This window comes from Anomaloglossus baeobatrachus, chromosome 8 (assembly GCF_048569485.1).
Source record: "Anomaloglossus baeobatrachus isolate aAnoBae1 chromosome 8, aAnoBae1.hap1, whole genome shotgun sequence".
Lineage (NCBI taxonomy): Eukaryota > Metazoa > Chordata > Amphibia > Anura > Aromobatidae > Anomaloglossus > Anomaloglossus baeobatrachus.
Window position 1 is genome coordinate 209076772 of NC_134360.1, and position 12453 is coordinate 209089224.

A 12453-nucleotide genomic window follows, 5' to 3' on the forward strand; every position below is an offset into this window, starting at 1 on the left:
ACGGCCGTGTATCTAATCCTCTCCTGGGTGATGCTGTGTGCACGGCCGTGTATCTAATCCTCTCCTGGGTGATGCTGTGTGCACGGCCGTGTATCTAATCCTCTCCTGGGTGATGCTGTGTGCACGGCCGTGTATCTAATCCTCTCCTGGGTGATGCTGTGTGCACGGCCGTGTATCTAATCCTCTCCTGGGTGATGCTGTGTGCACGGCCGTGTATCTAATCCTCTCCTGGGTGATGCTGTGTGCACGGCCGTGTATCTAATCCTATCCTGTGTGATACAGTCTGCTGAGAACGTGTATCTAATCCTGTCCTGTGTGATACTCCTGCTGTCCTTGGTGACACTTTAGACATTTCTGGTCACCAACAAAATGGCTGTGCATTGTGTCCCTACATGTCATTCTCTGTTATCCTTTGGAAACACTCAGATTGGGAGGTGGAGGCGTGCCACCACACACAAGAGAGCAGACTCCGCCCACTTTACTGCAAGCTGTAACATGAGCTTTTTCCTACAGTGGGATTTCTGTAGGATTTCAGAAGCTGCTCCCCCTAGTGTTTAATAGTGGAAACAGTGGAAAATATTAAACTTTTTAATTTTTTTTTTACATTTTGCTCAATTAAAAAAAGAAAATAATATTTAAACAAAACATTAAAATAATATTACTTTACATTTTTTCAGGTATTTAATTTTTCTTTTTTTCTGACGATACAGTCCCTTTAAATTTTTTTTTTGTTTAGTGCTGTCTTCTGAGCACTGATTAAACCATGGAGGCCATTTTGAGACAGAATCCTACAAACTGTTCTAGTTGACACAAGGACTTGAGGTGACCAGGCCTGTTGGAGCTCTGCAGCAGTGGAAGAGGGGCTGGCTTTGGATTTTCTAACCAACAAACGTTCCTCCTGAGCAGTTGTCTTGCGGGGTCTGCCGGACCTGGGCTTGTCAAAAATATCTCCAGTCTCTTCAAATCTTTTTTTATTTTTTTGTACTTGACGCTGAGACACATTAAAGGTGCCAGCCACCTCTTCAGTGGATCTGGTCTTCAGCCTCTTGATAATCAAGGCTTTGGTCACAGGATGGATTTTTGGCATGTTGTCAGAGGTCAAGTTGCAGTTCAACTGAAGGTCTGGGTTGCTGGGTTTCTTTTTATACACACCCACTAATTAACCGATCATTTAGTGAGCACAGGTGAGGATGTAAACTAGGATTGGGTGCATTATTTCACACAGCGAGAAAACTTTTGTCTTGCCAAAATCTGACCTGTTTTCATTAAATGATCAATATTTCAGCTTTGCAGCAACTTTATTTTCATAACCAAAACCAAATTTGGGAGGGTTTCAGCTTTCAAAAGAGTAATTTATGAAACCAATGGATGAATTTAAAGTCAGGTTATAAGCTTTTATTTACATAACATGGCTAAGCGACAGAACTTCTGTCAGGGACTATATATTAGAGCAGGTGTGATTTAATCATTTATAAATGCTTTGCTCTCCATTAAGTGTCAAACTGATCATAATCCAGAGCCCCCTCTCTATATATATAGCAAGTGCAGAAGAAGGCCGAGTATGCAATCCCTGACAAAGGAGCCTGGGATGCTCTGAAACGCATGGATTTAGGAACTAGTACAGGAGCACATGTATATTATTCTGCTACCTATGGTCAAAGGTCACCTGACGTGATCGCTCAGATCCCGCTGTGAGAGATTGACCGCAGTATTCAAGTAGTTAAATAGCAGCGTTAATTCTACATATTTTCACGGCTGTTACTCCCGCTGTTTATACCGTAAGACATAAAAGTTACAGTTATGAGATAACGGAAACCCCTGATAGGATTACAATATGGAGATCTTCATCTCGTCGGCTTCATGTGAGCAGCTTCTTCTACTACTTTAGTTCATAGTCTATGGAGACGAGTGGAGCTCTACAGCTCTTTTCAATGTGTGTATTAATCTATTTACTTCCACCACATACAGTGCTGGCCAAATGTATTGGCACCCCTGCAATTCTGTCAGATAATACTCAGTTTCTTCCTGAAAATGATTGCAATTACAAATTCTTTGGTATTATTATCTTCATTTAATTTGTCTTCAATGAAAAACAAAAAAAAAAAAATGTCAAAGCCAAATTGGATATACTTCCACACCAAACATAACAATGGGGGTGGACAAAAGTATTGGCACTGTTTGATAAATCATGTGATGCTTCTCTAATTTGTGTAATTAGCAGCACCTGTAACTTACCTGTGGCACCTAACAGGTGTTGGCAATAACTAAATCACACTTGCAGCCAGTTGACATGGATTAAAGTTGACTCAGCCTCTGCCCTGTGTCCCTGTGTGTACCACATTGAGCATGGAGAAAAGAAAGAAGACCAAAGAACTGTCTGAGGACTTGAGAATCCAAATTGTGAGGAAGCATGAGCAACCTCAAGGCTACAAGTCCATCTCCAAAGACCTGAAAGTTCCTGTGTCTACGGTGCACAGTGTCATCAAGAAGTGTAAAGCCCATGGCACTGTGGCTAACCTCCCTAGATGTGGAAGGAAAAGAAAAATTGACGAGAGATTTCAACGCAAGATTGTGCGGATGGATAAGAACCTCGACTAACATCCAAACAAGTTCAGGCTGCCCTGCAGTCCGAGGGTACAACAGTGTCAACCCATACTATCCATCGGTAGGATAGAACCCAGGAAGACCCCACTTCTTACCCCGAGACATAAAAAAGCCAGGCTGGAGTTTGCCAAAACTTACCTGAGAAAGCCTAAAACGTTTTGGAAGAATGTTCTCTGGTCAGATGAGACAAAAGTAGAGCTTTTTGTGAAAAGCCATCAACATAGAGTTGACAGGGAAAAAAAAAAAAAAGAGGCATTCAAGGAAAAGAACACTGTCCCTACAGTCAAACATAGCGGAGGTTCCCTGATGTTTTGGGGTTGTTTTGCTGCCTCTGGCACTGGACAGCTTGACCGTGTGCATGGCATTATGAAGTCTGAAGACTACCAACAAATTTTGCAGTAATGTAGGGCCCAGTGTGAGAAAGCTGGGTCTCCCTCAGAGGTCATGGGTCTTCCAGCAGGACAATGACCCAAAACACACTTCAAAAAGCACTAGAAAATGGTTTGATAGAAAGCACTGGAGACTACTAAAGTGGCCAGCAATGAGTCCAGACCTGAATCCCATAGAACACCTGTGGAGAGATCTCAAAGAAGGGCATTTTGTTTACTTACCGTAAATTCCTTCTCTTCTAGCTCCTATTGGGAGACCCAGACAATTGGGTGTATAGCTTCTGCCTCCGGAGGCCACACAAAGTATTACACTTAAAAAAGTGTAACCCCTCCCCTCTGCCTATACACCCTCCCGTGGATCACGGGCTCCTCAGTTTTGGTGCAAAAGCAGGAAGGAGAAAACTTATAAATTGGTCTAGGGTAAATTCAATCCGAAGGATGTTCGGAGAACTGAAAACCATGAACCAAAAGAACAATTCAACATGAACAACATGTGTACACAAAAGAACAACCAGCCCGAAGGGAACAGGGGCGGGTGCTGGGTCTCCCAATAGGAGCTAGAAGAAAAGGAATTTACGGTAAGTAAACAAAATTCCCTTCTTCTTTGTCGCTCCATTGGGAGACCCAGACAATTGGGACGTCCAAAAGCAGTCCCTGGGTGGGTAAAAGAATACCTCAATAAAAAGAGCCGCAACGGCCCCCTCTAACAGGTGGGCAACCGCCGCCTGAAGGACTCGCCTACCTAAACTGGCGTCTGCCGAAGCATAGGTATGCACTTGATAGTGTTTCGTGAAAGTGTGCAGACTAGACCACGTAGCTGCCTGACACACCTGCTGAGCCGTAGCCCGGTGCCGCAATGCCCAGGACGCACCCACGGCTCTGGTAGAATGGGCTTTCAGCCCTGAAGGAAGCGGAAGCCCAGAAGAACGGTAGGCTTCGAGAATCGGTTCCTTGATCCACCGAGCCAAGGTTGACTTGGAAGCCTGCTGGCCAGCGACAAGGACAAAGAGCGCATCTGAACGACGCAGGGGCGCCGTGCGAGACACGTAGAACCGGAGTGCTCTCACTAGATCCAAAGAGTGCAAATCCTTTTCACATTGGTGAATTGGATTAGGGCAAAATGAAGGAGAGGAGATATCTTGATTGAGATGAAAAGGAGATACCACCTTAGGGAGAAAATCCGGGACCGGACGCAGAACCACCTTATCCTGGTGAAACACCAGGAAGGGGGCTTTGCATGACAGCGCTGCGAGCTCAGACACTCTCCGGAGTGATGTAACTGCCACTAGAAAGGCCACCTTCTGCGAAAGACGTGATAACGAGACATCCCGCAGCGGCTCGAAAGGTGGTTTCTGAAGAGCCGTTAGCACCCTGTTAAGATCCCAGGGTTCCAGCGGACGTTTGTAAGGTGGGACTATGTGGCAAACTCCCTGCAGGAATGTGCGGACCTGCGGAAGCCTGGCTAGGCGCTTTTGAAAAAATACGGAGAGCGCCGATACTTGGCCCTTGAGAGAGCCGAATGACAAACCCTTGTCCATTCCGGATTGAAGGAATGAAAGAAAAGTGGGTAAGGCAAACGGCCATGGAGGAAAACTGTTATCAGAGCACCAGGATAAGAAGATTTGCCAAGACCTGTAATAGATCTTGGCGGACGTTGGCTTCCTGGCTTGTCTCATGGTGGCAATGACATCCTGAGATAACCCTGAAGACGCTAGGAGCCAGGACTCAATGGCCACACAGTCAGGTTGAGGGCCACAGAATTCAGATGGAAAAACGGGCCTTGTGACAGCAAGTCTGGGCGGTCTGGAAGCGCCCACGGTTGTCCCACCGTGAGATGCCACAGATCCGGGTACCACGACCGCCTCGGCCAATCTGGAGCGACGAGAATGGCGCGACGGCAGTCGGATCTGATCTTGCGTAATACTCTGGGCAGCATCGCCAGAGGAGGAAACACGTAAGGCAGTCGAAACTGCGACCAATCCTGAACGAACGCATCCGCCGCCAGAGCTCTGTGATCCAGAGACCGAGCCATGAATGCCGGGACTTTGTTGTTGTGCCGTGACGCCATGAGATCGACGTCCGGCGTTCCCCAGTGGCGACAGATCTCTCGAAACACTTCTGGGTGTAGAGACCATTCCCCCGCATCCATGCCCTGACGACTGAGAAAATCTGCTTCCCAGTTTTCTACGCCCGGGATGTGAACTGCGGAGATGGTGGAGGCTGTGGCTTCCACCCACTGCAGAATCTGCCGGACTTCCTGGAAGGCTTGACGACTGCGAGTGCCGCCTTGGTGGTTGATGTATGCGACGGCAGTGGCGTTGTCCGACTGGATACGGATCTGCCTGCCCTCCAGCCACCGATGGAAAGCCAATAGGGCTAGATACACTGCCCTTATCTCCAGAACATTGATCTGAAGGGAAGACTCTATCGGAGTCCAGGTTCCCTGAGCCCTGTGGTGGAGAAAAACCGCTCCCCACCCTGACAGGCTCGCGTCCGTGGTGACCACAGCCCAGGTTGGGGGTAGGAAGGATTTTCCCTGCGATAGAGAATTGGGAAGGAGCCACCACTGAAGAGACGTCTTGGTTGCAAGGGAAAGAAAGACTTTCCTGTCGAGGGAAGCCGACCTCCTGTCCCATTTGCGGAGAATGTCCTATTGGAGTGGCCGTAGATGGAATTGCACGAACGGCACTGCCTCCATCGCTGCCACCATCTTCCCCAGGAAGTGCATGAGGCGCCTTAAGGGGTGTGACTGACCCCGAAGAAGAGATTGCACCCCTGCCTGCAGAGAAAGCTGTTTGTCCCGCGGTAGCTTGACTACCGCTGACAGTGTATGAAACTCCATCCCGAGGTAAGTCAGTGATTGGGTCGGTGTCAACTTGGATTTCGGGAAGTTGATGATCCACCCGAACTGCTGGAGAGTCGCCAGAGCGACGGTAAGGCTGTGTTGACACGCCACCCGAGAAGGGGCCCTGACTAGGAGATCGTCTAAGTAGGGAATCACCGAGTGGCCCTGAGAGTGTAGGACCGCCACAACGGATGCCATGACTTTGGTGAAAACCCGTGGGGCTGTCGCCAGGCCGAAAGGCAATGCCACGAACTGAAGGTGTTCGTCCCCGATGGCGAAACGCAAGAAGCGTTGATGCTCGGGTGCGATCGGCACGTGGAGATAAGCATCCTTGATGTCGATCGATGCTAGGAAGTCTCCTTGTGACATCGAGGCGATGACCGAGCAGAGAGATTCCATCCGAAACCGTCTGGTTCTCACATGTCTGTTGAGTAGTTTGAGGTCCAGAACGGGACGGAATGATCCGTCCTTTTTTGGCACCACGAACAAGTTGGAGTAAAAGCCGCGACCACGTTCCTGAAGGGGAACGGGGATCACAACTCCTTCTGTCTTCAGAGCGTCCACTGCCTGAAAAAGTGCGTTGGCCTGAGCGGGGGGCGGAGAGGTTCTGAAGAAACGAGCCGCAGGACGAGAGCTGAACTCTATCCTGTAACCGTGAGACAGAATGTCTCTCACCCATCGGTCTTGAACATGTGGCCACCAGGCGTCGCCAAAGCGGGAGAGCCTGCCACCGACCGAGGATGCGGCTAGGGGATGCCGAGAGTCATGTGGAGGCCGCCTTGGAGGCAGTGCCTCCTGCGGCCTTTTGGGGGCGTGACTTGGACCGCCACGCATAGGAGTTCCTCTGGCCTTTCTCCGGCCGGTTGGACGAAGAGGATTGGGGCTTGGCGGAGGGACGAAAGGACCGAAACCTCGATTGTATTTTTCGTTGCTGAGGTCTCTTAGGTTTGGATTGGGGTAAGGAGGAGTCCTTTCCCTTGGATTCCTTAATAATCTCATCCAAACGTTTGCCAAACAAGCGGTCGCCAGAAAACGGCAAACCGGTTAAGAACCTCTTGGAGGCAGAGTCTGCCTTCCATTCGCGCAGCCACATGGCCCTGCGGACTGCCACAGAGTTAGCGGATGCCACAGCTGTACGGCCAGCAGAGTCTAGGACTGCGTTCATGGCGTAGGAAGCAAAAGCTGACGCTTGAGAAGTAAAAGACGCAACTTGCGGAGCAGAATTACGTGTGACAGCATTAATCTCAGCCAGACAAGCCGAGATAGCTTGGAGTGCCCACACGGCTGCAAAAGCCGGGGCAAAAGACGCGCCCGTGGCCTCATAGATGGACTTCACCAGGAGCTCTATCTGCCTGTCAGTGGCATCCTTTAGCGATGAGCCATCTGCAACCGATACCACAGATCTAGCCGCCAATCTAGAGGCTGGAGGATCCACCTTGGGACACTGAGCCCAACCCTTAACGACCTCGGAGGGGAAGGGGTAACGCGTGTCAGTGAGGCGCTTAGTAAAGCGCTTGTCCGGAACCGTTCTGGGCTTCTGGACAGCATCTCTGAAGTTAGAGTGATCGAAAAACGCACTACGTGTACGTTTGGGGAACCTAAACTGGTGTTTCTCCTGCTGAGACGCCGACTCCTCTACAGTAGGAGGCGGGGGAGAGAGATCCAACACCTGGTTGATGGACGAGATAAGATCATTCACTAAGGCGTCCCCTTCAGGTGTATCAAGGTTAAGGGCGACGTCAGGGTCAGAGCCCTGAGCTGCGACGTCCGCCTCGTCCTCCAGAGAGTCCTCAAGCTGGGAACCCGAGCAGCGTGAAGAAGTCGGGGAAGATTCCCAGCGAGCCCGCTTAGCCTGTCTAGGACTGTGGTCCGGGCAGGAGTCCTCCACGTGAGACCTAGGGCCCAACCTGGGAGCGCGCTGCGGCTCGGACCGAGAGGGGCCTGGGGGCGACGATCCAACAGGGGCCGGGGCCTGTGTAAGGACCGGTCTGGACTGCAAAGCCTCTAGCAGCTTGGCAGACCACTTGTCCATAGACTGAGCCATGGATTGTGAAAGTGACTCAGAGAGTTTCTCAGCAAAAGAGGCAAACTCTGTCCCTGCCGCCTGGACAGGGGGAGCAGGGGGGTCTACATGAGCCGAGGGGCCCACTAGTGACCGAGGCTCTGGCTGAGCAAGCGAAGCAGGGGTCGAGCATTGCTCACAGTGAGGGTAGGTGGAACCCGCAGGTAACATAGCCCCACAAGAGGTACAGGCCGCAAAAAAACCCTGTGCCTTAACAGCTTTGCTCCTTGTGGACGACATGCTGTTGTCTCCTAGGAGAATGATCACTGAGGGTATATGGGCAAAAAGAAGGGAATTTTGTTTACTTACCGTAAATTCCTTTTCTTCTAGCTCCAATTGGGAGACCCAGACAATTGGGTGTATAGCTATGCCTCCGGAGGCCACACAAAGTATTACACTAAAAGTGTAAAGCCCCTCCCCTTCAGCCTATACACCCCCCGTGCTGCCACGGGCTCATCAGTTTTGGTGCAAAAGCCCGAAGGAGGAAAAAATTATAAACTGGTTTAAAGTAAATTCAATCCGAAGGAATATCGGAGAACTGAAACCATTTAACATGAACAACATGTGTATACAAAAACAGGGGCGGGTGCTGGGTCTCCCAATTGGAGCTAGAAGAAAAGGAATTTACAGTAAGTAAACAAAATTCCCTTCTTTGTCGCTCCTTATTGGGAGACCCAGACAATTGGGACGTCCAAAAGCAGTCCCTGGGTGGGTAAATAATACCTCATAATAGAGCCGTAACGGCTCCGTCCTACAGGTGGGCAACTGCCGCCTGAAGGACTCGCCTACCTAGGCTGGCATCTGCCGAAGCATAGGTATGCACCTGATAGTGTTTCGTGAAAGTGTGCAGGCTCGACCAGGTAGCTGCCTGACACACCTGCTGAGCCGTAGCCTGGTGTGGCAAGGCCCAGGACGCTCCCACGGCCCTGGTAGAATGGGCCTTCAGTCCTGAGGGAACCGGAAGCCCCGAGGAACGGTAAGCTTCGAGAATTGGTTCCTTGATCCACCGAGCCAGGGTTGACTTGGAAGCTTGTGTCCCTTTACGCTGGCCAGCGACAAGGACAAAGAGTGCATCCGAGCGGCGCAGGGGCGCCGTACGAGAAATGTAGAGTCTGAGTGCTCTCACCAGATCTAACAAGTGCAAATCCTTTTCACATTGGTGAACTGGATGAGGACAAAACGAGGGTAAGGAGATGTCCTGATTGAGATGAAAGGACAGAAAAGTGGGCAAGGCAAATGGCCAGGGAGAAAACCCCTGAGCAGAGCACCACGACAGGAATATTTTCCACGTCCTGTGGTAGATCTTGGCGGACGTTGGTTTCCTAGCCTGTCTCAGTGGCAATGACCTCTTGAGATAATCCTGAAGACGCTAGGATCCAGGACTCAATGGCCACACAGTCAGGTTGAGGGCCGCAGAATTCAGATGGAAAAACGGCCCTTGAGACAGCAAATCTGGTCGGTCTGGCAGTGCCCACGGTTGGCCGACCGTGAGATGCCACAGATCCGGGTACCACGACCTCCTCGGCCAGTCTGGAGCGACGAGGATGACGCGGCGGCAGTCGGCCCTTATCTTGCGTAACACTCTGGGCAACAGTGCCAGAGGAGGAAACACATAAGGAAGCCGAAACTGCGACCAATCCTGAACTAAGGCGTCTGCCGCCAGAGCTCTGTGATCTTGAGATCGAGCCATGAATGTTGGGACCTTGTTGTTGTGCCGTGACGCCATTAGGTCGACGTCCGGCATCCCCCAGCGGCAACAGATCTCCTGAAACACGTCCGGGTGAAGGGACCATTCCCCTGCGTCCATGCCCTGGCGACTGAGAAAGTCTGCTTCCCAGTTTTCTACGCCCGGGATGTGAACTGCGGATATGGTGGATGCTGTGGCTTCCACCCACAGCAGAATCCGCCGGACTTCCTGGAAGGCTTGCCGACTGAGTGTCCCACCTTGGTGGTTGATGTAAGCCACCGCTGTGGAGTTGTCCGACTGAATTCGGATCTGCTTGCCTTCCAGCCACTGCTGGAACGCTTTTAGGGCAAGATACACTGCCCTGATCTCCAGAACATTGATCTGAAGTGAGGACTCCTGCTGAGTCCACGTACCCTGAGCCCTGTGGTGGAGAAAAACTGCTCCCCACCCTGACAGACTCGCGTCCGTCGTGACCACCGCCCAGGATGGGGGTAGGAAGGATTTCCCCTTCGATAATGAGGTGGGAAGAAGCCACCACCGAAGGGAAGCTTTGGTTGCCTGAGAGAGGGAGACGTTCCTGTCTAGGGACGTCGGCATCCTGTCCCACTTGCGTAGGATGTCCCATTGAAGTGGACGCAGGTGAAACTGCGCGAAAGGGACTGCTTCCATTGCTGCCACCATCTTCCCCAGGAAGTGCATGAGGCGCCTCAAGGGGTGTGACCGACCTTGAAGGAGAGATTGCACCCCTGTCTGTAGTGAACGCTGTTTGTCCAGCGGAAGCTTCACTATCGCTGGAAGAGTATGAAACTCCATGCCAAGATATGTCAGCGATTGGACCGGTGTCAGATTTGACTTTGGAAAATTGATGATCCACCCGAAACTCTGGAGAATCTCCAGAGTAACGTCGAGGCTGTGTTCCCATGCCTCTTGAGAGGGTGCCTTGACCAGCAGATCTTCTAAGTAAGGTATCACTGAGTGACCCTGAGAGTGGAGGACCGCAACTACTGTAGCCATGACCTTGGTGAAAACCCTTGGGGCTGTCGCCAGGCCGAACGGCAGTGCCGCGAACTGAAGGTGTTCGTCTCCTATGGTGAAGCGCAAGAAGCGCTGATGCTCTGGAGCAATTGGTACGTGGAGATAAGCATCCTTGATATCGATCGATGCTAGGAAATCTCCTTGGGACATTGAGGCGATGACGGAGCGGAGGGATTCCATCCGGAACCGCCTGGTCCTTACGTGTTTGATGAGCAGTTTTAGGTCCAAAACAGGACGGAAGGACCCGTCCTTCTTTGGAACCACAAACAGGTTGGAGTAGAAACCGTGACCCTGTTGCTGAAGAGGAACCGGGACCACCACTCCTTCTGCCTTCAGAATGCCCACCGCCTGCAGAAGAGCCTCGGCTCGCTCGGGAGGCGGAGATGTTCTGAAGAATCGAGTCGGAGGACGAGAGCTGAACTCTATCCTGTAACCGTGAGACAAAATGTCTCTCACCCAACGGTCTTTTACTTGTGGCAGCCAGGTGTCGCAAAAGCGGGAGAGCCTGCCACCGACCGAGGATGCGGTGTGAGGAGGCCGTAAGTCATGAGGAAGCCGCCTTAGTAGCGGCACCTCCGGCGGTCTTTTTAGGGCGTGATTTAGACCGCCATGCGTCGGAGTTCCTCTGATCCTTCTGCGGCCTTTTGGACGAGGAGAATTGGGACCTGCCCGCACCCCGAAAGGACCGAAACCTCGACTGTCCCCTCCTCTGTTGGGGTGTTTTTGGTTTGGCCTGGGGTAAGGATGTTTCCTTTCCCTTGGATTGTTTGATGATTTCATCCAATCTCTCACCAAACAAACGGTCGCCAGAAAATGGCAATCCAGTTAAGCACTTTTTGGAAGCCGAATCTGCCTTCCATTCCCGCAGCCACAAGGCCCTGCGTATTGCCACCGAATTGTCGGCTGCAACCGCCGTATGGCTCGCAGAGTCCAGGACAGCATTAATAGCGTAGGACGCAAATGCCGACGTTTGAGAGGTTATGGACGCCACCTGCGGCGCAGACGTACATGTGAGTGCGTCAATTTGCGCCTGACCAGCTGAGATAGCTTGGAGTGCCCATACGGCTGCGAATGCTGGAGCAAAAGACGCGCCGATAGCTTCATAGATGGATTTCAACCAGAGCTCCATCTGTCTGTCAGTGGCATCCTTGAGTGAAGCTCCATCTTCCACTGCAACTATGGATCTAGCCGCAAGTCTGGAGATTGGAGGATCCACCTTGGGACACTGAGTCCAGCCCTTGACCACGTCAGGGGGGAAAGGGTAACGTGTATCCTTAAGGCGCTTGGAAAAACGCTTATCTGGACAAGCTCGGTGTTTCTGGACTGCCTCTCTGAAGTCAGAGTGGTCCAGAAACATACTCTTTGTACGCTTGGGAAACCTGAAACGGAATTTCTCCTGCTGAGAGGCTGACTCCTCCACTGGAGGAGCTGAGGGAGAAATATTCAACATTTCATTGATGGACGCAATAAGATCATTCACTATGGCGTCCCCATCAGGAGTATCAAGGTTGAGAGCGGCTTCAGGATCAGAATCCTGATCAGCTACCTCCGCTTCATCATACAGAGAGTCCTCTCGCTGAGACCCTGAACATTGTGATGATGTCGAGGGGATATCATAGCGAGCTCGCTTAATCGGTCTGGGGCTGCGGTCCGTGTCAGAGACCTCACCCTGGGATCCATGAGACACCCCGGGAGGACATTGCTGTTCCAACTGAGGGGGACCAGGGGGCAATGATTCCACAGTGCCCCTGGCTTGAGATGCCGGCCTGGACTGCAAGGCTTCTAATATCTTAGCCATAGTCTCAGAAAGTCTCAGTAAAAACTGCAAACT

General features: G+C 51.3%; 1 protein-coding gene across 1 annotated transcript in view; it reads right to left on the reverse strand.

Annotated features, from left to right (window-relative positions):
* The window catches only part of CENPL (centromere protein L), a 47639-nt gene that overhangs the window by 6327 nt on the left and 28859 nt on the right, over window positions 1-12453 (reverse strand). The window lies entirely within an intron of this gene.